Source organism: Melospiza melodia, chromosome 6, assembly GCF_035770615.1.
Source record: "Melospiza melodia melodia isolate bMelMel2 chromosome 6, bMelMel2.pri, whole genome shotgun sequence".
Taxonomy (NCBI): Eukaryota; Metazoa; Chordata; class Aves; order Passeriformes; family Passerellidae; genus Melospiza; species Melospiza melodia.
The window spans coordinates 59,383,197-59,405,773 of record NC_086199.1 but is presented as its reverse complement, the minus strand read 5'-3'; the positions used below and the strand labels follow the sequence as shown (position 1 = coordinate 59,405,773).

Genomic DNA, 22,577 nt, shown 5'->3' with positions numbered 1-22,577 from the left:
ATTCACAGCCACAGTTATGGAAAAGGGGTTGGTGCAGAGTTGTTTGATTCATTCATTGTTAAAAGTGCTTTGAAAATCAAAAGTATAATCAAAGGTCTAAGAATATTGAAGAAACTGAAATATCTGCACAGTGATGTTTCAGAAAGAGTTGTTGTTAATGGTCTTTCATTTTAAAATAGCCTGATTATATAATTTATTTCTTGAATTAAAATAGCTACAGCTAATTCATACAATCATCCCCCAATTCAAGCATTTAGTTCTACCATAGACCCAAGGTATCCTGAATGGTCAAACTACACATATAATCTTGCCTTTTGCATACACACACACTGCAGAAACTCTGCTCACCTCGACTCTATCAGACCATGCTTTTATCAGGGATTACTGGTGACAATATAAACCACAAGAAAGAGAGAGATTAATAAGCTTCCTACCTGTCAGCAGAGAAACAAGATTAAAAATACAGTTTAATAGTGTGTGTAGTTCTGGTGTTGCTGTTTGTATGCAGCAAGTGAGAACCAGTGAGTGGACATAGAAATAAAAATCAAAGATTTGGTAGATGCTTTTCAATATACTTATAGATCTGAGCAATTGGTAGGAAATTTGGGAGAAAGAGCTCAGTTCACTACGGAAATTAACAACTGAATTCCTTTAAAAACACATAATCCTTTTGTTTAAAACTTATTAAAAAGTCATTTATTCTTTCTTGGAATTATTTTTTCCCCCTTGGAATATAAGACACTGCCTACAATTACTTGCAAGTCAGTGGTAGAGCTGAACTGAGGCTATTGGAATGGTACTGTAGTGGAGTCAATCCTCTTAAATGTTGTGGATGTTTTGTCACGGTATGGTTGATCTCAGACTCTTCAGTCACTATTGCTTCTAAGAAGCAATGGATGTTGCTCTCACTAAAGAACTGCAAAATCTGGCTAGATAAGACTCAAAAGAAGGGTTATAAAAAGGAACTTTTATTTGTCCTATTTTTCAGGCAAGAAGCTCAGACACTTAAGTGAGTTGCTCAGAGTCTCACAGGAAGCCTGGGTGGAGCTGGGAATTGAACACAGATAACCTGAGTGCTTGGCTCAGAAGGCCACTTTAAAATGTTTTAGAATGTGGCTTTATTATCTATTAAGTAGGGACTGAATAACATGGGAGATCTGAGCTGGGGAATGTGCTAGGTACATAATACATCTTCAGTGGATGTGCATGGTATTTTCTAGGAGAGTATAACATAGGTTAATATCACTTACAGTGTGTCTCAGTATACTGAGCATACACTGGAAAACACTAAAGAAAGGGAGTTTTTTAGATTGCTAATGATTTCCTTTTAAGGAACATGTGACTAAGGGCTGAGACAATTTGCTGCTGAAACAGCTTACTACAAGCCTTTGAAAATTCCCAGTCTAGTTATTCACATAGGAAATATCTGGTTGCAGGCACACTTGGCTGTGCAGGCTTCCATGAGTACCCCATGTTTATAAAGCCTGTTCATTCAAGCCTTTGAATGGGAGCAGTCAACAGAAAGAGTCATTTTTGTGAATTCTTTTTAAGCATATAGTGAACTTGCCTCTTGACTTTTGCATTTGATGCTTCATTGTGATTCACACAAAGTACAGAAGCCATATGCTACAGAGATAGATAAACACAGAGATGAAATATCAGCAGTTCATTTAATTTTTAGTATCACTGAGCCTTTTTTTATTTTTTCACCAGTGATAGTATTTTTACTCTCTACCTGCCTATAAGTTTTCCATCTCTTAGACCGTCAGTTTGTTATCCTTCATGAAAAACTATACTCACTTAAGGCTGTATTCTCAGAGGCTTTTGGAAAGTGGCCTGGAGAAATTGTTTGCATGCCTGTTAGCACTAGCAAAATCCCAAATTGTCTCTGTTAGTGACTGTGTCTAAGCCTTCAGTTGTTTTCCATGATTTTCTGTAGTACTTGAGAAATATTTTGTCACTACTACTCTTACAACCAGTAATACTAATCTGTTACTGGAATTCTTTTAATTTCACCCTTAGCCAGATTAATTTGCATGCTTCAAACTTAACTAGAATGTACTTAAATGTCCGGAAAGTGATTTTCATGTGAGGCTGGCATGATTTCTGACTTTGGATCAGCTAGCTGTTGCTTCACTTTGAGTAATTCTACACAAAAATAAAGAAGTGGTTGTACAAATCCTTGCAAAATGAAATCATCCAGTTTCCTAGAGCTCTGCTTTTTAATTATCCTTCTTTTTTCTCAGGGAATGGATGAAAATAAATTTCATGTATGATAACTGTTATGTATATTTCAGAAAGATGTAAATTCAACTTGCCAGAGAAATCCAATGCGATTATTGCTTCCTAAATTTCATTAACATATCTTAAACATCTTACTGACATGTTTTAATGTCCTGATATTCTTCAGACCAGCCTGGTTTTACTCTACCAACTTCCTGGGCACAGCTTGTGGCAGGAGCAATTAATTACAACAACTTCTTTTCAGATGAAGTGGAAATCATTTAGACATATAATTCCAAAGTACACCTGCAAATGAGGCACCAAATTGTTTAGGTTAAAAATGTTGAACCTTCACTTTATTGCACCAAAAGCATGTAGATCCCAAAAGTTTGTTCATTTTTAACTAATCATAAAATGCTAGGTTTATTAAAGTTGTGGAGAAAAGGTAATAGACGCACAGAAATATAGAGATAGGCAGAATTTAAAATACAAATTCCAAAGGAGTGAAGAGATAAAGATAGTCTGTCCTTTTGCTTCAACAATTTTGAATGTAGCATCAGTTTGGAAATTTGCATGTGGGCTAGTTGTGTCTGTATATGTAGGCATCCAAGAGCTCACATTTAGAGAAAATCCTAAGCAAAAATTTGCCAAGATAAACCATAAAAATGTACATAAATAGTTCATGTTTCTTACCACATTTTCTCTGCCTTTCTTCATGCAGACTATTAGATGCCTTCTGAAATTGTTGTGCTAACTGTAGAGCACAAAGAACAGGATAATGTTCTTGAGTGTTTCAGCTTAATTGTTATCTGTATAGCTCAGAGCAAGAGAACCACAAACATCTAATATAAATGAACAGGGAGAAAAAAAAAATCTCATGAAAAGGAAGGTCTAGTACCAGAAAACTGACAGAAACATGAGCAGCTAATTGCTGTAGGCTCCATACAGCTTGGAATGACCTAAGGGGATATCAACAAATCACTTTCCACTGCAGTATAGTAACAGCAATGGCACAACAGTGAAATCACTGGCAAAAACTAGGGGAAAAATTCTTTTAAAGTATTGGCATTAGCATGTTAGTGAGCAATTCTTTTTCCATTTTAATGGTTATTAATGTCTGTGCTTGCGTTTAACATCTGCAAACCCTCCCTTCCCACTTTTCTCCCCAAAACCCAACTGGTGGTGTGGTAACTGGATTTTATGTGTGTATCTCCAACTCCCTTATGAATCCTGAATAACTTTTTCTAATACCGACACCCATAATGTAAGTTATTTGGCACTAGTATTTACCCATTTTTTTTCTCCAGAAACTGAAGACACTAGATAAAAAGGAATGATTTTGTTTTAAACCATAAGAAATTAAATTTTTTTCTTCATTGCGTGTTCCAGGTTGCTAATTTCTAAAAATAAAATAAAGCTGTCCAGAGTTTAAATAAATTAATTAGATCATTTTACAATAATTGATGAAAGACAGCGTGTAAAAGAATTTGGGAATATCCCTAGTAAGGGCCATTCTTTCTTATGTTTTGCAGAACTCTCCAAACCCATAAGCTAAACCAATTTTTGAATGTGATGACAGATAAGTTTCCCAGCAATTCTATTTGGCCACTACTAAGTATTTAGTGGTAGATTTTACATTGTTCACGTGTTTTGTTTTCTCATGGGCAGAACTGAACCTCAAATATATCATCAGGATCTTTGCTAGGTAGCTTAGTTGAAGAAACAGATTTCTCTGTGATTTAACTACAGTATTGCTTGAACAACATTAACTGGGTGATGAGCAGTGAACCATTTTGCTTTGGGAAAACAATGCTTACTTCTCCTTCTTCTCCTCCATTACCCACATGTTTTGCCAGCAGTTGTTGCCATTGTAACTGATGAGAATTTGAACCTTTCCTGAATAAAACTTTTCTTTTTCTTTCAACACTGTTGTTCCATTTTTAAATGCTGCTGGTGCAGCAGTTACAACTTGATTTTTGGAGTACTAGCAACAAATTTGGCTGTCTTAAAGACTTATTTCCAGTGCATCTCCAGCATCATGCCTGCAATTTGTTTTCTGCGAATTCCAGCAACAACATGAGTCTGTAACCCAATTCTGAAACATTCTTTACATGAAACTCCCTCTGTGCTTTGCACAGAAACTGTGGCTGACCGAGTTGTAGCACCATTGTGTTTTCAGTCTTTCTTTAAAGGCATTACTCTTTATTTCTACCAAAGACATGAAATACTTGTGTAGAACTTGCCCAGTTTTATCGAAAAAAATTTTTTTCCTGAGCCACCTAAGTGGGGAAAAAAAAAAAAGAAAATTTTATGTATGTTCAATGACCATTCATGGTAGCCCATTAATCTAACTATGATACAGAGTTGCTATAGCTCCAAATGTTTGATGAAAAAACCTCTTACACTGGAGAAGCATAAAGACTACAGAATATATATATTAAAGCAGTCCATATTTAATAAATATTTGTAGGTGCAAATGTCTCACTATTACAGAATCCACTCTTGAAATGATCTTTTATTTTTAAATGATCTCATGCCAGCCACAGGTACAGCCATATTTGTGGTTTCCCCCAGATGCTGAATGATGCTCTGTAGTGGGGTCAAGCGCTCTCATGACATTTAACCATTGGAAACGAAAGGAAACATTTGTGGTGTGAAACAACAGCACATACTTGACCCTCCAAAGTATATCCATTTATAAATGGATAAAAGTGACTATTTAAAGTTGTTTTATAAGGCAACCACTGTGCCGGCCGAAAACCCCTAATTTACTGTTTGAGAAAGCAAATGATGTGTGGGTACAAGAACATGCATTTTTTAAAAAAGATCTGTGGTGTTCCTTGTGTTGCATTTGATCTTAGTGGTGAAACAACAAACTGAGCTTTAGGAGGACGTTGCTGCCATCCTATTTTTAATTCACCATTATGTGTTAAAATAACCATTAGTTTCAAGTGAACAATCCCAGCCTTGCTTTCAATGGTTGCTCAGATATTTCTTTGAAACCAGTTTATAATTTCTTTGTTTGTTTTGTGTGGGGGGTGCAGCCATAGATGTAGATTAGGGGAGCTGGTGGTGCCTCAGCCACATTCCTTCCAGGGTCCTGTTTGCTGTGGGGTAGAGGATGAATGAATGACTGAAAGTCTTATTTCGCCCCAATTTCTGATCTCCTTGCATATGGCAAGCTGTATCAAAAGTTTAGTTGTTTAGGCTGCTAAAGGAAGGTGCATTTTCACCTATCTTTGCTCCCCACTCAAACAAATATGGCGATGGCATCCAACCTGGTTTTGTTTGATTTTTTTTTTTTAATGCTCTTTAACTTCAAGCCTAATACTTCAAGCTATAAACATTAGTTAGTGTAAAAGTGCACTTGCTGCTTCCCTACAGGTGAGCTCTCCAAAGGTTATAAAATAAGAGAAGTTGATTGGTTCTCAGGCAAAACAAATAGACACTGAAATGTGGTTTTGAGGCATGGGAGATTTTCACAATGTCTTTTTAAACAGTCTGGACATAAACAGATTAGTTGAAGACAACTTCAGTAAAGATAGCTCTCTTGAACCATCTACAAGCCTTTTGTCAAAGAAAGCTGAACTATGACTAAATCTGTGAGTGGTATGAATTATTAGGTGATGAATTTTAAAAGTAGTGTCCAGATGTAAATAGTGAAAGCATCCAAAATATTACTCAGCAGCTGCAAGAGCTATAGGAAAAGCTGACATGACAAATTTAGTCATTTCTTAATGACTTTCGTTAGGCAGTATTGTCAGTTCCAAGAGGCAAATTTTCATCTTGATTTACGCCTATAATAGAAATGGCTGAAAACTGAAAAGTTCTCAAAACTGTTTACTTACAAAACACCTTTTAAGTCAATTTGGAAGCTTCCTCTGACCTAGAAGTAATGTTCCTTACACATGGGGAGTTCAAAAGATATGCTTTTAGACAGTTTATATCAACAAAGCATTTTTTCTGCCTAGAAGAGTGACCTTAACATGTTCACAAGTGGTAAAAACAGGCTTAAATGTATTATTTACAGTTATACCAAAATTTATTAATTAGTTACCTTTGGTTTAAATAAAATTGATTGTTAAAGCAGAAGGTAGAGGTTGGTATGAATTCTATTCTGCAGCAGCTTTCAGATAAAAGAAGCAGTGACCCAACTCATTAGCCCTTTGATTTAATATATTGACACTTGGGTACGAATAATTCCGTTTAGTGGCTTCTGCTTCCCAGGGATCAATTTAATTAGTTATAAAATGTGACTTCATGTCAGGAGCCAGAAGAAATGCTGACGTTAAATAAAGTCATACGCAATTTAAACAATAAAGCTATCGATGCCTGGTTAAAAGTTAATGATGCACAAAAAATGGCTTAATAGAGACAACCTCAGCAATGAAAGTGATGGTAGGAAAATTAAGCTAAGTGGATGAATGAGAAATGGTGATGTTGTTGGATTGTTAAAACAAATTCATGGATGGCCTGATGGTTCATTTCATAGTACTGTATGTTTCTGATTTAAGTACATGTTTGAGGCTAAGCCTGTACTTTCATATTAGAAGTGACAAGAAGGGGTCTGAAACCTTTCTCTTTTAGATTCTAGAAAAGGACAAGACAATTTACCTGTGCACATTCATCTTTGATGTGTCCCCCTGGGATATCTTGGCATGACACAATATTAACCATAATGGCCTCCTATTATAATATTACAAGTACTAATATTTGCACAGTTGGTTGAGACCCCAGTCAGGATCACTGTCATATTCTGGTAGGTGCTGCTTATACAGTGTACAAATAAGGAAGGACAGTTCATGCCCTGAAGAAGGGAAGAATTTAATGTTAAAGCACTATATCCTTTCAAAACCCATTTAATACTGTAGACGTAATCTACTTATGTTATCTAAGTAGAGTAAGAGGGTTTAGTGAAGAAAATAACAACCCAGAAAATTGTGGGAGTTACAGTTTGCCCTTCCTTTTTCCTTCTGTCAGTCCTTATGAACATACAGATAGATGCACTAGAGCCCTTCAGAATTACAATTCCATTGTTTTCTCATTTCCTGGCCTGCTTTGAGCACGGCAAGGTAAAATGTCTTAAATAATAACCTGCAAATCCATATTCAGACACCGGGCCAAATTCATAAGAAATAATTCTTGTCTTTTTATGGGTAGCACACAAGGATTTTCCAAGTTACTGTGTGTCATTTCTATTTCTGTGAAACATTGCTCCAGTTTAATACTGAATTGGTATGGTCACCTCATTTAAAGAGGTACAAACATTTAGCTGAATATGCTGAATAGATGCTGGATCAAAAAATAGGGACAAATGTGATTTCTTAGCTTAAAAATGTACATTAGACAAATGGTGTCTGACACAGAAAATATTATTAGAAGTATGAAAAAAAGTGTTTCATTTTCTTGTAATTTGTCACTTTTAAGATGAGACTGGAGTTAGTCCACCTGTGAGGAAAAAAAACTGGTATCAAAATGATCAGATGCTGAGCTAAGCCATGTTACGTTTCCATTTGTAAGAATCCTTTCAGGGACAGACAGATTCTGTTTGGGAAGACACCAACTGTGAAAACGGACAGTAGCAAATGGGGCAATTAGATAATAACCTTTAACAATTGTGCACAGCCTGATTCACCCCCAGATTTCTGGGAAGCTCGAAGGGGAGCAGCAGGCAGCAGTTATTACCTGCTAAAAGCATTAACAGTAGCTACGGTAACTCGCCCACAAGGATAGAGGGGATATGCTTCAGAATAAAACCTCTGTGTGTCAGAGGGATTTTCAGACTGCACAAGAGTTATGTTTTTTTTACTAATGTTAGGCAAACTGTTTTGTCTTTGCATTGACTTTACATTGGCTGCAGCCTACACAGAGGGAACTGCTGGAAAAAAGGGGGACATTAATACTTTTTACTGTGTGCGGGCCAGCCAGTAGTTAGAGAGGGGGCCCATGTTTTCTTAGGGCTCAGATGGCAAAGCTAAGTATTCAGCCTACGGCAGGAAAAAAGTGCCTTTTTTGTTTTCTGGCTGGAGAGTCCAAGCATTCCCAAAGGAACACAATGAATGGCCCATTTTGTCTGACACTGTTTCGTAGACATAGAATTCTTGTTTTTTCATAATTATTCTTGCCCGTCACTGGGTGTGCACATGACATTTGAGCGTGTTTTAAAGTCTTAACACACTCATGTGCCTGCAATAAAGTTACTCATAACAATCCAGGCTTTCTGCAGACAACAGAGCAGGGTCTGTTGTTTTCACAAGTCACAGCAGCTGGGAGGCAATTGTGAAGACAACAGCTTAATCTAGCTGGAAAATACAGGAAGAAGAGAATATACACTCAATTTCCTTCCATATTATTGCAAACAATGCAGAGGGCTTTTTTTGTTGTGGCTTTTTCTTTTCTTTGCTCTGGGTGGTCTGACTGAAAATGTGAGTGGCATAAAATACACTAGTAAATGTACTTTGAATTTTCAACTTGTTGCATTTCTGTGTTCATGCTGATGTGTCTAAAGCTGTTAAGGGGTGAGAATATTAATCTACATGAGCACTTTAAAAGTCATACAATAACAGCCTTATTTTGACCTCATCTACACAGTGTTTACACTGGTGTTGGTGTACAGCATATGTTGCAGTTGCTTCTGACTTACACTAGTATAAATGAAACTGGAACCAGGAACTTAGTAAAAATTTGGTTGCTGAAAACATCCATTTTAAACAACTTTATTGAAAGAAAAAATAGAGCTAGGCAGTCTTAGACATTTGAAAGTTGTGTTTTAGCTTCTGTGTAAAAGGACAAGGGCACTCAGCAATTTGTTTCTTTATTGCGTGCTTCTGAATCTGTAGATTAATCATATTTGTAAATGCTTCATTTATTTCAGAAGCACATTTACAAACAAAGCATGCAATAAATTAACATGCAAACTCAGTTAAAAAGCATCATAAGGAGGCAGGGATCAGAGAGTTTTTACCCTAGCTTTATTTTGTGGTGAAGTTTTGTGAAATATTAGGGAAATGATCTTTTTTTTTTTTTTCTTAATGCAAAGGATGAAAAATGAAAAGAAGCATATACTCCAATTCTTATGTCAACACCAGAATAAGTAAAATGCAAATTAACAGGAATCCTATTGCAGATGTGGGGGTAGCTTAGCAGCCACCATTAGATGTGGTTTCAGTGAGGGTAAACGTTCCTTTTAAAGAAAAGGTGATATTTATCCAATTGCAGTTAAGGTACCTTCCTTTCCTGCTCTTGGGAATGCTACATACAGCAGATTTCCAGTAACCATGGCAGACAACTCAGATGGGAAAGATTTTTATTATGCATAGCACAGAGGTTATAGCAGTGAGTAGTAACAGCAAACGCCAGTCAGACAGTGAGCATGGAAAACGAAAGAGAGATTTGAACATGGTCCAGGCTTCCAGGAGGGAGAATGGAGATGTACTCTGAGAAAGTACAATATGAATGCTGAGATGAGCTGGGTTTGTACTGCTGTTTGTAACACAGCTGCAGGCAGGACAGTCCCACTGCAGCAGGCACCTGTGGGGCAGCAATACCAGGGATGCAGGTAGGGGTGAAAGTGCAGCTGGTGCTGCTCTATTGCCCTGTTCAGCTGCAAAATAAAGAGACAGCAGTAATATCACAGAGACATCTGATCTATTCTAAAAAGCATGGATGGGCATTTCTGGGTCTAAGCATTAAATAATTTCCATGTATCACTGACCAACAGTAAGCGAAACCTCTTCCTCTGTTTTTCTTAAAATGCATTATTACACCTCTCCTCTTCATGTCCCTTAAAAATGCAATACCAGTGTGGTCAAAAATAAGCACATGGATTAGGTGGTCTGGGCATCTCACATTAATCCTGTTCAGCCCATTTGCCCTCACACCTCAGAAACTCTTTACTGGTATCCTATTTTCTTGTACTATCTTCTGCACCACTTATGGAGTTTAATTTATAATGAGAAAAGGAAAAAAAATCCAAGCCCCAACAACCTAAAAAGTATTTTCAAAGGGGTACCTAAACTGAAATAAAAAATTGCATGCTGAATAGTCTTATTTACCTGAAAACATTGTGGAGAAAATCATGGACTAACAAAACAGGGAGTTTGGGTAAGAGAATTGTTTACTCTGAAGACACTTGAGTGCAGTAGGAGGCTTTTAGAAAATCACAATTTTAATTTGTTTCAGCTGCATGTGTCTATCTTAAAAACCAGATGTTTGTAGGTGTCCTCATTTCCTTGATGTGATGCTGCTTTTATGTCTAAGTTTTTCCTGAATTTGTGACAATGACCCCCTAAAGACAAGAAAGCCGAATGTACTTCACTATGGTCTCCTTCCTTGTAATGGAATTTTACTGACAACTTTTGGGCATCACTTTCTTGCTATCAGTTACCTAAAAAGGAGAATTTACTGCTGGATAGCTACCTTGCATACAGGAAAACCTACACCCCAAGAGACAAAGTGAGAGTTAATGCTAAGAGTTTTGTAAAGAGAATAAAGGTGAGGAATGAAGAGAATAAGGGAAGGAGAAAAAATTATTTGATAAATAGAAGAGACAGAGAGAAATCCAGCAGTAATAGATGTGAGTGATAGAATGATTTAAAAAACATTTTATATTTGTTACTCAAGTAACCACGATTAGCCCAGCTGCCTTGCAGACTTCTTCACTCAGCAGCAAACCTGTTAAATGTATCATGCTCAAAGTACAACTCCTGATAAAGGTGGTCTGGCCAGAAGAAGCATTGCAGAAACACAGGTTTTATGTGTCCCAGGAAGTAATTCAAATGGAGACTATCCAGGAGTACAGCAGGGGAATTGTGTAAATGGATGGATCTAAGAACAGAGAAATTCTGAGTCAGGGATTTGGGAAACAAGAGGAAAGCATGTTCTACACACATACATATATATATATATATATATATATATATATATATATATATTTTATTTTTTTTAATGCATGCATAGTTAAGATTATTTGTAAAAAATCTATGTATAGAAATGTGTTATAGATATACGTACAGATCTGTCTATTCTATATGTATCAGTGTTTATGTAGAATATGCTTTTATATTTATAACATGAAATACATAAACATAGCTGCACACTTATAAATTTATAAATGTAGAGAAATTGATATTAACTTTTATCGAAAAAAGTTCTAATAGGAAAGCTGCTTCTTGTTAAGATGTGTGACTTTATCATGGCAAGTACTACCCACAAACTTCCACCATCCACTTTTTAGGAGAAAACAAATTTCCCTAAAGTCATCATCTGTGTACTTAAACATTGTTGACATGTGGACCTGGTGCTGGAGAACTAGGGTGCTACAGGTACACACTCTGAAATATTTTGCAGTTGTTTCCTGTGTAGGAACACCAAAATACTGTGCTTCAAAACGGAGCATTGTAGCTTACAGGTAAACACAGATGTAAGAACTGGAACTGAGCTATTGAAAGAAGCTTTTTGTCTTCTGCTCAGATTTTGGAAGCCTGTTTGGAAGGGCATTTTTGTAGAAATCTTTCTCCTTCTTCCTGATCACCCGACCCAATGACCAAAATTATGACAGGGGTAACTTTCTGATGTGGCTGTCACTAGGACATGACATTGCAGCTCACAACTTGGCAAGATTTTATTAAGTTAGACTGATCTGTTGGACTCTCTACCACCAAGTTAGCCCTCATCCTCACTCCTAATTTTTTTTCTTTATCTCTTTCATTCATCTTACAATGAATCAAAAGTGTCAGCACTAACTAGTTCCTACTTTGTGAAAAAAGTAGCACTTCAGCTGCTCCTGCAAATTCTTTCACCCTCTGAGCAGTGATTAATATACAGGTTTAAGAAGAATATTTAAACAAAACCTGCAAAAAAAGGAAAAGAGCAAATATGCAAGCTAATGGTGTACCCTGAGGTGAGCAAAATGCATTTTTTTAACAAGCCAAGCATAGCAAAAAAGCTATTCTACAGTGAAATTAATAATTACCAGAAAGATTTGCTAGCATTATTGTTGTATCCTTTATGAGAATATGAGTAACATGTTTAAAAAACATGGGAAGTGTGAATCAAAGCCCAAAGATTCAAAACGGTCTCTAATTTTTAATGTGAATTCTATTCATATGCCCCTGGTGCATAGACTGAAATACAGTCTGTGGATAACAACTGCCTTAGAGTGGTGCCACTTAACCTGAAAATTGTATCTGTTCCTCTGATAGTATGGATTTCTAATTTCCTTTACCATCCTGTTTTAACAAAGCTTTAAGGTAGGAGGGCATCTTAGTGCCACATGTAGTAGGTGCCTGGCTATAATACATGATTTCAGCTCCAAATATTTTCTGAAGGCAAGGTTTGTTTATTAACTGAACCCCATGCTGAGATTCAATCAATCTAATACAGGCTTAGTTTGAACATTCAAACGTATGCCCATACATCTTGGGCATATATCTTACATAATGATGTTGGCCCCAGACATCTTTCTGGGTTTGTTTATGTCTGTTATGGATTCCCCTCATTATCCATGCTGTTTGAGGGATTCCCTATGGATTCAGCCAGTTTATTGCATACTTTTTTAATTTTATGCCAAACTGAATGCTCTGAGTGGCAGCTCGTAGGGTAGCTCTGTTACAGCTTCCTCTCAAAGCCAGAGATGAATGCTGTGATTAAGGTTAAATAAAATAATATGGAAACCAACATGCTGCAAAAGGGTATATAGAAGAGAATGCCCCAGGAGAGGCAGGAGGGTTATAGAAGTAATGTGAACGATCAAACACTAAGATGTTGACTACTCTTCCTATTTCTTTTCCTTTTAATTATGATTAACCATTAGAGCAACAATTCGGTGGTTTACATGATCTTCCTTATTAAGCATCTGTATTAATAACACTGGGGAAGCTCATTTATTAAATTTCACTAGAGTGAAGGGATGTTTGAACATGCCAGTGCTGAGCACATCTGTGTGTGCACACAACTCCCAGTAACATTAACTGGAGGTGCACATGCAGATCAGCAGAGAATGGAGTATTAAATACAGAGAGACAAGAATGCTATGGGCCACAGTGTTCTTGGGAGTCCTGCTCTACTGGAGTAAATTTCTGAGGCTCTCCTCCTCAAACATTGCCCTTCTCATATTCAGTATATAGCACTCATTTAGTTCTTGTAGCAGAGTTTACTGGGAGTAATATATGGCCAGAAGAAACTCAGGCTAAAGGACAGGTTTTACTTATAAAGCCTTTGCATTATGGAAAAGGTTGTTTTCAATCTGAAAACTCAGATTTATAAACACTTAATTCATCAGTTCCCCAAGCCTTTCATTTGAAATAAACAGCCAGCAATATTATTTTAAAATAAGGCAGAAGGTGTAACAAAAATGAAGTAATGTTTTGAGAAATAGGTGATTGATGATTAAAAAACAGAGAGAGAAGGGGTGGGGGGTGTCAGTCCGGCATTCATTAGTCAGGCAAAACTTTGGTTTGAGCATGCATTAAGTCAGGAAGACCAGACAGTGTGTCTGGAAAATGATTCTTTCTTTGAGAAGTACTCTCTCAAAAATATCCCCTTGTTTCTTAAAACTAAAGGCATCCTTTGACTTAGTTGTTTTATAGCTATTGATGCTAGAGAAAACAAAAGAAACTTTAAAACCTGGAAACATAAACATCATTGAACCATCCCCTTTAAAAGGGAAAAAAAAAAAAAAGAAAAAAGGAGGGGCGAGGGGGTTGGTGTGGAGGGGAGAGTGAAAAAAAAAAAAAAAAAAAAAAAAGAAAGAAAGAAATCACAGTGGATGTTTTCCAGGAGGGCACATGCTATGCTGTGTAAAGGGGGTTAGTGTAACAAGAAGTCATCTATTCTTGATTTCTTGAGACAGCTAGAGCTTTGTGCCTTGTGTAGTTTCTACGTTTTAAGAGCTTGTTCTGTGTAGCAGAAATAATACAATAAATGGGTTTAACCACATTTGTCTCAGCTAGACAGTCTGCTTTGTCAAAGATTGCTGGTACAACATAAACAAATTATGTGTTTGTAGCGCGTTTCAATGAAAGCCTATCTAACAGAGCGGAGATTGTGTTTCGGCAGCTGTAGATTTAATCTCCTACCTGTCAGTTAAAGCAGGCATTTCCTGAGCAGATAAGGCCTGGCTGCGGAGGGGGAAGCGGCCACAGCTGGACAAAGGGCCATTGTTACGGGGCTCGCAGCCCGCGCTCTCGGCCCCGTCCCGGCGGGCGGAGGAGCCGCGGCTGTGCCGAGCGCTCCGGCGGCTCCGGCACCGACACCGGCCCGGCTGCGGCGGCACCAACACCGACACCGGCCCGGCTGCGCTGGCTCCGGCCCGGCCCGGCCCGGCCCGGCTGCGGCGGCACCGACACCGGGCCCGGCTGCGGCCTGCCCGGGCTCCGGCCCCGCTGCCGCCGGACCTGCTCCGTGCCCGCCGGCCCAAAGCGCCCCTTGGGGGTTGTGACAAATCGGGGAAAGGCAGAAAATGCAAGGTTGGCGTTCCTGCTGGAGCGCCTGGATCCTCTTCTGCAGAAAAGGCAGCGCGGCAGTGTGGTTTTGTATCCGAGCCATGGATGTTGCTGGGGTTTTAATACCTAAAGTTGGATGAGAAATACCCAGAAATTGTAAAGATTTCCTGGTTTGTTTTACCTTTCTAATGATTCTGTTCTTTCGCAATGCTTTGTAGATTAACTGTAAATGCTGTAGAAGCATTTTACTCCATAAAATGCACTGGAGTGAGACAGTTTGTGTAGGAAGCTCGCAGGCTGTATGGATGTCACTGGAAGTTTACAAACTCCGGTGCTTGCTCCCAGATTTGCAATAATTACCATGTACCAGCGGTGGCAATCACCTCAGTCATACTGTGTAAACACGCCAGCTCCTTGGATCCTTTTCTGAGTAAAGACGGTCAGATCATGCCAAAATCTGAGGAATCCTAGGAAGAGATGGAACAAATTCATTTTTGCATGCAATCAGTATTCTGATTTGACTTTGATCTCTAGACACAGGAGTTTGCTGCATTAAGCTAGTTCTCCACATAATTGCCTTTGATAACCCTTTGTGTTTCGATCTAAACACTCCATAAACATCATATGATTTCTGGAAGTTATCTAGGTTACTATTCTGCATTAAATAGCTTTCAAAAAATATACAGGAGCAGGAATATTCTCCCTGGATGTGAGTAACTCCTTTGACCTAGTCTCTTGAATATTATGCATTTAGGCTTGAGGAAAAATAGCAACACTTGCCTCTCCTTCTCTTTGAATTTATTCTTCTTTATTATAAATACCAGTAGGAATTAACCAGAGGACTGGGTGGAATGGGAAAAGTGTCCCCTTTTTGCACCTGTGCCTCACCTCCACCCTTGTATCCTGCTATTATGGAAGTGTTGGAGGGCTAAACTGTGCAGTGCTGGCATGGACAAGCTCAAAATTGCCTCCTGCTTTTCCATGTTCCTCCTCAGCCCTAGCTCTGCACCTCGGGTGGCTCTTGGTACAGCTGTGGGGTGAGATGGAAAGGTTTGCAAGCAGCAGATTACAAGGGAATGGGTTCCTATCCGCCACGCATCACCATTTCTGCCACTGGAAAAGAAACCCAGGCCTCTTTGAGGGTCCTCCTGTGTAAACTGTGGCTGTAACACCCTCTTCTGAATGAGTCTTTGAGCTTGAATTAATTAATACTTGTAAAGTGTGTCATAGTCCGTATGTAGTCCAATATATTCTGTATTTGTTTAAATATGTTCTGTTTTGTTGCACTTTTTTTTACCTCTACAGTGCAAAAGGACTTTTTATCAGAGTCATTGAAAGATTTTTTTTTGTTTGTTTTCCTACTTCTGCTGGACATTCTCTTTAAAGTGAACGACAGTAATTCCTTTAGTAACCATCAGTTTTGTGGTCTGACATGACTTTTTTTATGCCATACATTGAGGGAATTAGTTTCATGTTAATAACTAGTGATGATTCAAAAAGAAGAATTCTTTTTTGAAAAGATGTGTGGGGAGAAACTCTGCTGGAAAGTAGCAATATCATACACAAATTTTAAAGCCTCTTCTGCTCTAAACATTTCCACCAACAGAAAATGTCAGTGTACTCCAAAAATCTTGCATATTTTGATATCACCATTAAAACATAGCTAATAAGGGATTTCTAACATAATTTATATTTAGATTTGAACTGAAGTAATGGAGCTTTCCTGTATAAAAATATCAACAAGTATCATTAGGCTGCAATATTTTTCTTATTTTGGCGTGAATAAGACAAGGTGCAAATGAGAAACATACATCTTCACTAGTCTTTGGAAATATCTGAAATAATTGACTTGCTCAGTCTTCTGTGATGGCTTGGTGACCACTAACTGTGACAATTTGCATAATAGTCAACTCTTCACTTCTGTAGAGATAACTGTTTGTATCTGATTAAAATTAGGACTGTTTTAGTTCTCTTGACTTTTCCAGAAGTTGCAGTAATAGAGATTTGCTGTTATGCTTTAACCAAACAAATGCACACATGGGGATAACAATATGCTGAGTTTATGCAGATTTTACAACACAAATCTGAATAAAATACCCACTAATAGACCCTTAAGGAGTAATAAACACACATGAATTTTCCTTAGTTGCACTTTAAAGTGATTTTAACATACTACTAGACCTTAACAATAATATTTAATTGACAAGATTATGCATTTGTATGGATTGAAAAGGTGGTAGATCTCTAATTCCAAATGAACCATAAATTCACTTTTGCATAACATGTTTTATTTATTTCTCTATAGCAGAGATGTTCTCCATCCCTCCTAGTGAGAGTTTCTTAAAATACAGACAATTTAAATAGATTTAATTACCATTTATCATACTCCTAACTCCATGAGATCATCCTAAGTTGAATTCTGTATTTCCAGATAGTTAAGGAGCTAGATAAAAACATGGCAACATAACGAGAAGCTAATAGAAATGAAATGATATCTAGTGTTTGAAACTGTTCCGTTTTCAGCAATGTTGTCAGGATTTTTCTGTAGCTTCCTTCTTGATTTCCCAAGTAGATGGAATTTAAGATTATTTAATTTCAAGTTTCAAAGTGGTGAGAAAAAAACATTAAAAAATAAGGATGCTCTGTTTTGCTGTATGATCATGGTTGCAATTTTCACATTAATGTTGTGGCCACTGCAGTAGACTTAAATCTCCAAATCATGCTGATGCATTGGACAAATGGAAAAAATGATAGGGGAAAAGAAGGAAAATAGCAGTTACAATCCCTTTACAAATTCAATAGTGGGCCACATATTTTTTCCATAGTATTTCCAGTCTGAAATGTTCTCACTTTGCAAGTCTATGGTATCATTTTTACAGTTTATTTGCCAACACTTCCCCTGGGATCCTATTGGCAGACATTTTCTTTGTGGCTCATGTACTTTCACTGAGAGGAAACATTTTTCAATTAGACTGTAGATAATTAGATGGCAGATAAATTAGAACATAATATACACCCCCCTATACAGATAGATCTCCAGTGGTTCTGTATTGCTAGCAGGAGCAGAAAGAAGTCTCTGAATAATTCTCAATGTGGGATTGACATGATTTTCAGTGTCCCAGCTATGACAGAGTGACTGGGGGGGTCACTTTGGGTCTTCTGGAGCTTCTTTTTCCTCCTCCTGCCAAATCACAGGTGCTTCCCTGGGATTGTTCCCTAGAGGAGATGTCTCACTTGAGTGTTTGGGTCCACCCTCGCTTATTACCTTTGCATCAGGGGATGTTGGGCATTGATGGCCATTTAGCCAAATGAGCCTGGGGAGTTTATCAGTTACACTTCTGAGAGCAAAAGGCTCAGCCACACTTGCACACAAAGTAGCCAGGTCCTTCATAACTGAACTGGACAGCTAACCCAGCCTTGTGGTCCCTTGGCTTCACCAGAGCAGCACAAATTAACAGTCACACCATTCAACTGCAGCCAAAGACATTTCCAAAAAATATTTTTTTTATTGTATGATTCCTCTGCACTTTTTCTAAACAGATTATTTCTGGGACCATGAAAAGGGTCAGCGACGGCATGAGTTCATTACAATATTGGCAGAGTTGGGGAGCAGATTTAAACTCAAACCTGCAGAAATCTTAGCATGTAGCTGCTTTTAACATTTACACAGTCCCTCTGACTTTCACTTATTAAGTTTTCATAAAAGAAGTACCTACTTCATTATGCAACATGTTTGTGTTCCTGCAGCACCCCCCAAAATGAAACTTAAATTACCAAAACTTCTAATATTTCTTCTCTTCCAAAAAACAACAAAGCCCAACACTGGTTATTGAAATGAATAAAAAATCTGACAGTGATATAAAAGTAGCAGTGCCGTGTATTGCGTAGAGACTATTTAAAATGCAGCTGAGGTAAATACATATCATATACAGGATATTTAAAATCTTGCACTAATAGTTCTGGGAGCACAAACACTTCTTTCAATGCCATTAAGACTTATTTTAAAATGAATCAACCTAAAATATAACCTGTTGAGCTATCAGTTATGGCCACTATGTTCTATCATATGAACATTTTGAGCAGTCTGAAAATGCTCATCCTTACTTGATATACTGCCATTACCTGGAAATCTGTTACACTGTAGTTTCTAAATGAGATACTAGAAAATTTCTGACACTTTTTGACTATGGAAATTCAAACCTCTGTGAGAGCTTAGGTTAAGGTTGTAGTCTGGGTGTACCAATTACTCAAGAATTTAAGAAGCTTTAGGTAGAAATTAAAATTTAAACGATGAGAAGTCTAAACCTCCCTGTCAACAAGTTCTCACAGTGGCTGCAACATCACATGAACAAAAGGTTCTGTTCATTACTATAGAAAAAATGTCAATTCAGTAAATTCAAAGATTGGTTTCTCAGCTAACTTGTGCTGGAATAGTCTGTTAGATTCAAAGCAAATCTCAGGATTTTTACAGTTTGAGAACAGGGTCCAGCGATCTAATTGGTTGAAGAAGGGGGTGGCAATGATTTTAAATAATAAGGCTGGGTTATTGTAGGCAATTAGAGCATATTTAGCCATTCAAACTGCTTTATACTAGTGCTGGGTATAATAAAATAGAAAAAAAAAGCTTTACAGAAGAGATAAAAAAATATAAAGATTGTGTTTGCTCTCTAGCAAAAAGATGGCACTTTTGCTCTTTACTGAAGTAGATTGTACAGAGAGAGGCAGCTTGCGAAGTTTGATCTTCTAAAGGAAGAGGAATTCATCTGCCATTATAGGGTGGGATTACTTCTGCTCTTGAAACCTGTGATCCTCACAGCTAAGCAGAAATGTGTGAGCTGCTTCTTTGCTTGCAGTGCTGCCACCCTTTTCTCTGAATGCCTTTACTTCTCTACTTGCAATGTTAGTTGTTGTAGAGGCAGCTTTGAGTTTTAAAGATAAAACTCTTCCTCCTCTTCAATCTTACTAAATGTGCTGTGCTCCTTATCCAAAAGAGGCAGATCATTTTAATTCAAAGCATTATTTTTGTATAACATATCACTCTGCCTTACATTTTCCATGCAGAACACTAACTATCAATGTCTTTTTAACAAGGAGGATTGTTCAGCCAACTTCTGAGATTATCACTCACAGAACTGTGGGACAAAGCAGTGTAGATTTGCCCAGTTTATCAAACAGGCCACCAGCTTTTATTATTTCAGGGAGAATCAAATTGGAAGTTGCTTCTTGAACTAATCAGGGCTGATTTGCTCTAAAGTTGCTTCCTGACTTAGATCTCAGGCAAGGAAGTGCTGTAATCAGTTCCCAAGGGCCGTCAGACTTGTGATGGGATATTAAAGGAATGGTACACTATCTTTAAAATGTTCCCTAATCCTGGCAGATTTTTGTGTTTAACACAGTTAAACCTGAGCTTGTTGTATAGAAATAAAGATTAATTTCATGAGGTAGCTTTATGCTAGAGTCGAATGTACTTGTGGCAGCAGAACTGAATATTGGAGAGAATATATTCCAGTCTCCTCCAGGGTTTGTACATTCAGCTAAAAATACAGACTGGCAGAATTGTTCAAAATCAAAAATTTACTACCCTTTAAAAAAAACTCCAAAAAACAAAAAACAACCAAACCCAGAAAACCACCCAAAAAACACCCTCAAAAAAAAAACTTCATGAAAGAGAAAATGAGTCCCCCTGAGTGTCTCTGTTTGCATATTAGCCCATAGCATGGGCTCTGCCAAGTTACTCTCTGACTGACTGCTGCAGATGCTCTTTCTCAAGTATTCTGAGTGAGATCTTTAGTGCAAGTCTTTGGGGACAAACAATAGCACCTGTTCCTCACAAGATAGCAGCCCAGTTAGTCCATTCATGTATCTTTAATGAAGCTCTGGGGCAGATGGCAAAAAATGGCATCATCAACGACTTAGCACAGAGGAGACAAAAGGGGAAAGTGCCGATCCAACAATGTGCTATTTTTACGAATGGGAAGAGACAGAGTCAGAGTGTTTCTTGGGCATCTGCTCCCGTCTTGGTTTTCAGAAAGACCTGAGGAACATCTCAGCAATTAAAATTTCTGGGCATGTAGCCGATTTTATGAAGTACACCGATCAACCCCTCCTCCCAATTTCTCCCACTCTCAGTAAAGTCAAACACATCATCTTCATAATAAAACTGTCAGGAATAGAAATTGTCAAAAATTAAGGAGTTAACTGGATTTTTTTTTTTTGCATTCTTTTTATGTATTTAATAGTTCTGTGACCAGTGATACTTTCACATTCTCTTCCTTTTCAATGCTTATTTGTGCTTTTCAGTTGACCTGTGCTGAAAATGGACACCTATGTATATAATAATTCTGTGTGAAACCAACACTTATGTAGGAATAGTATTTCATATGTTCCAGAGGGAAGACCCGTGGGAGGGAATGGTGGCCTTTCAGTATGAGCTTTTTTCAATCTGTTTAAGTGTCTTAATTTTAAATACAAACTTACAGGCTAAATGTAACCTATAGTCAAAGTTATGCTGATTTATATAGACTGAAGACCTACTCCTGAATTCAGAGTAGGAAGAATAGCAGATAGCCAGAACTTGAAATGGTAATTCCCCACACTTGCAGAAGTGCTTTTATTTGAGAGTTTAAACAAAATCTATAGAGCTGACTGGATCAAAATCTACGGGAATGCATTGTAGGATTTGGTTATGATATGTTTCAAATTATCTTTGTGACACAATGGAGTGAAATGTTGCTGTGGGTATGTTTGCACCTTCACTCAAACCACAGCACTCTGATCTCTGCTGCGTCTTGTGAGACTATGTTGGAGTCTTGTACCTTTGCAGCTCCATGTAAATGCTTTATGTGGGGTATATTTTTTATGATTTTGGCTCCATTTCATTAGATGTAATTTAGGAACTACTGCAAATTTTTTGCAAGTTGTATTGCATTGAATTTCTTCCTGTACGATTGCTTCTATCAGACAAAACGTGTGGTTTTCCTTTGCTGTGCTCCTGTAAAGCCAATGTATAGAAACACCAGCAGCAAAGCCAGCAGCATTTTATCAGAGCTGAATGCCTGTTCTGGGCACATGGGGATCAACTCCAATCTGACCAAGTTTAATGCATAACCTAAAACACACAGCCAGGCTTACCTCAGCTAAAATGAGAGAAATAGCTGCGTAAAGCTAGTTTCTTTCACGCCCCAGTGCTATAGCAGTAATTGCACAAAGACTTTTTTATTATAAGTTGATTTTCCTGAGGAATGGATTCAAAAAGTACTGTAAAGTGTTTATTTTTTGCTTGACCTTTATTAACCTCCATCTTAGGGCTTTCCCAAGAGAAGAGTTGTTGGTAAATTAACCCTCATAGAGACACACAGTAGCATTTCTGCACTGCTTCAATGGTTGTGAAAGCAATGGGGATATGACAAGAAAATTTGGCACTATTTAAACAATGTCATAGGTCAACATATGGGATTTGACCAAAAAAGTTTTTTAGGAATTAAATGCAAAAAATTGCTTGAAGTGGGCTTTAAGTTTTTAATAGTATTTAATTCCACTGATTTGTGGTACAATGAGGGAGGGTTTTTTTCTGCCTAAAACTCCATTTTTTCCTGCATTTACTAGCTTTGATATATAAAGCATTATAGGTTTGCTTAACTGCTAACCAGAAAATATATAGTCAAACCCTTGAGTATGTCTGGGGTTAAGAAATGATGGATAAAAACTCTTTGAGATCCTAGCCACTGTCTCTGAAACACAGGTACTGTAAATTAAGGAACTAGGAAATTACCTTATGGATTTAACAGGCATCACCTTATCACATAATTCTCTATATGTTGAATACAAATGCTAGTATAAGGAGAAGAATTTTTTTCTTTGTGCATGTTTGTGGTTTTTTGATACATTTATTACGGTCAAATTAAATTTGAT

At 37.6% G+C, this 22,577-nt stretch overlaps 1 protein-coding gene and 1 long non-coding RNA gene across 15 annotated transcripts in view; one reads left to right on the top strand and one right to left on the bottom strand.

Moving 5' to 3' along the window:
• LOC134419406 (uncharacterized) overlaps positions 1-14,417 on the bottom strand; it is a 36,109-nt gene extending 21,692 nt beyond the window's left edge. Inside the window, exon 1 of the long non-coding RNA XR_010028036.1 lies at positions 14,301-14,417. This is a non-coding gene — a long non-coding RNA (uncharacterized LOC134419406). The remainder of the gene's footprint in view (positions 1-14,300) is intronic.
• Positions 1-22,577, top strand: part of SOX6 (SRY-box transcription factor 6) — a 369,646-nt gene that overhangs the window by 248,316 nt on the left and 98,753 nt on the right. The window lies entirely within an intron of this gene.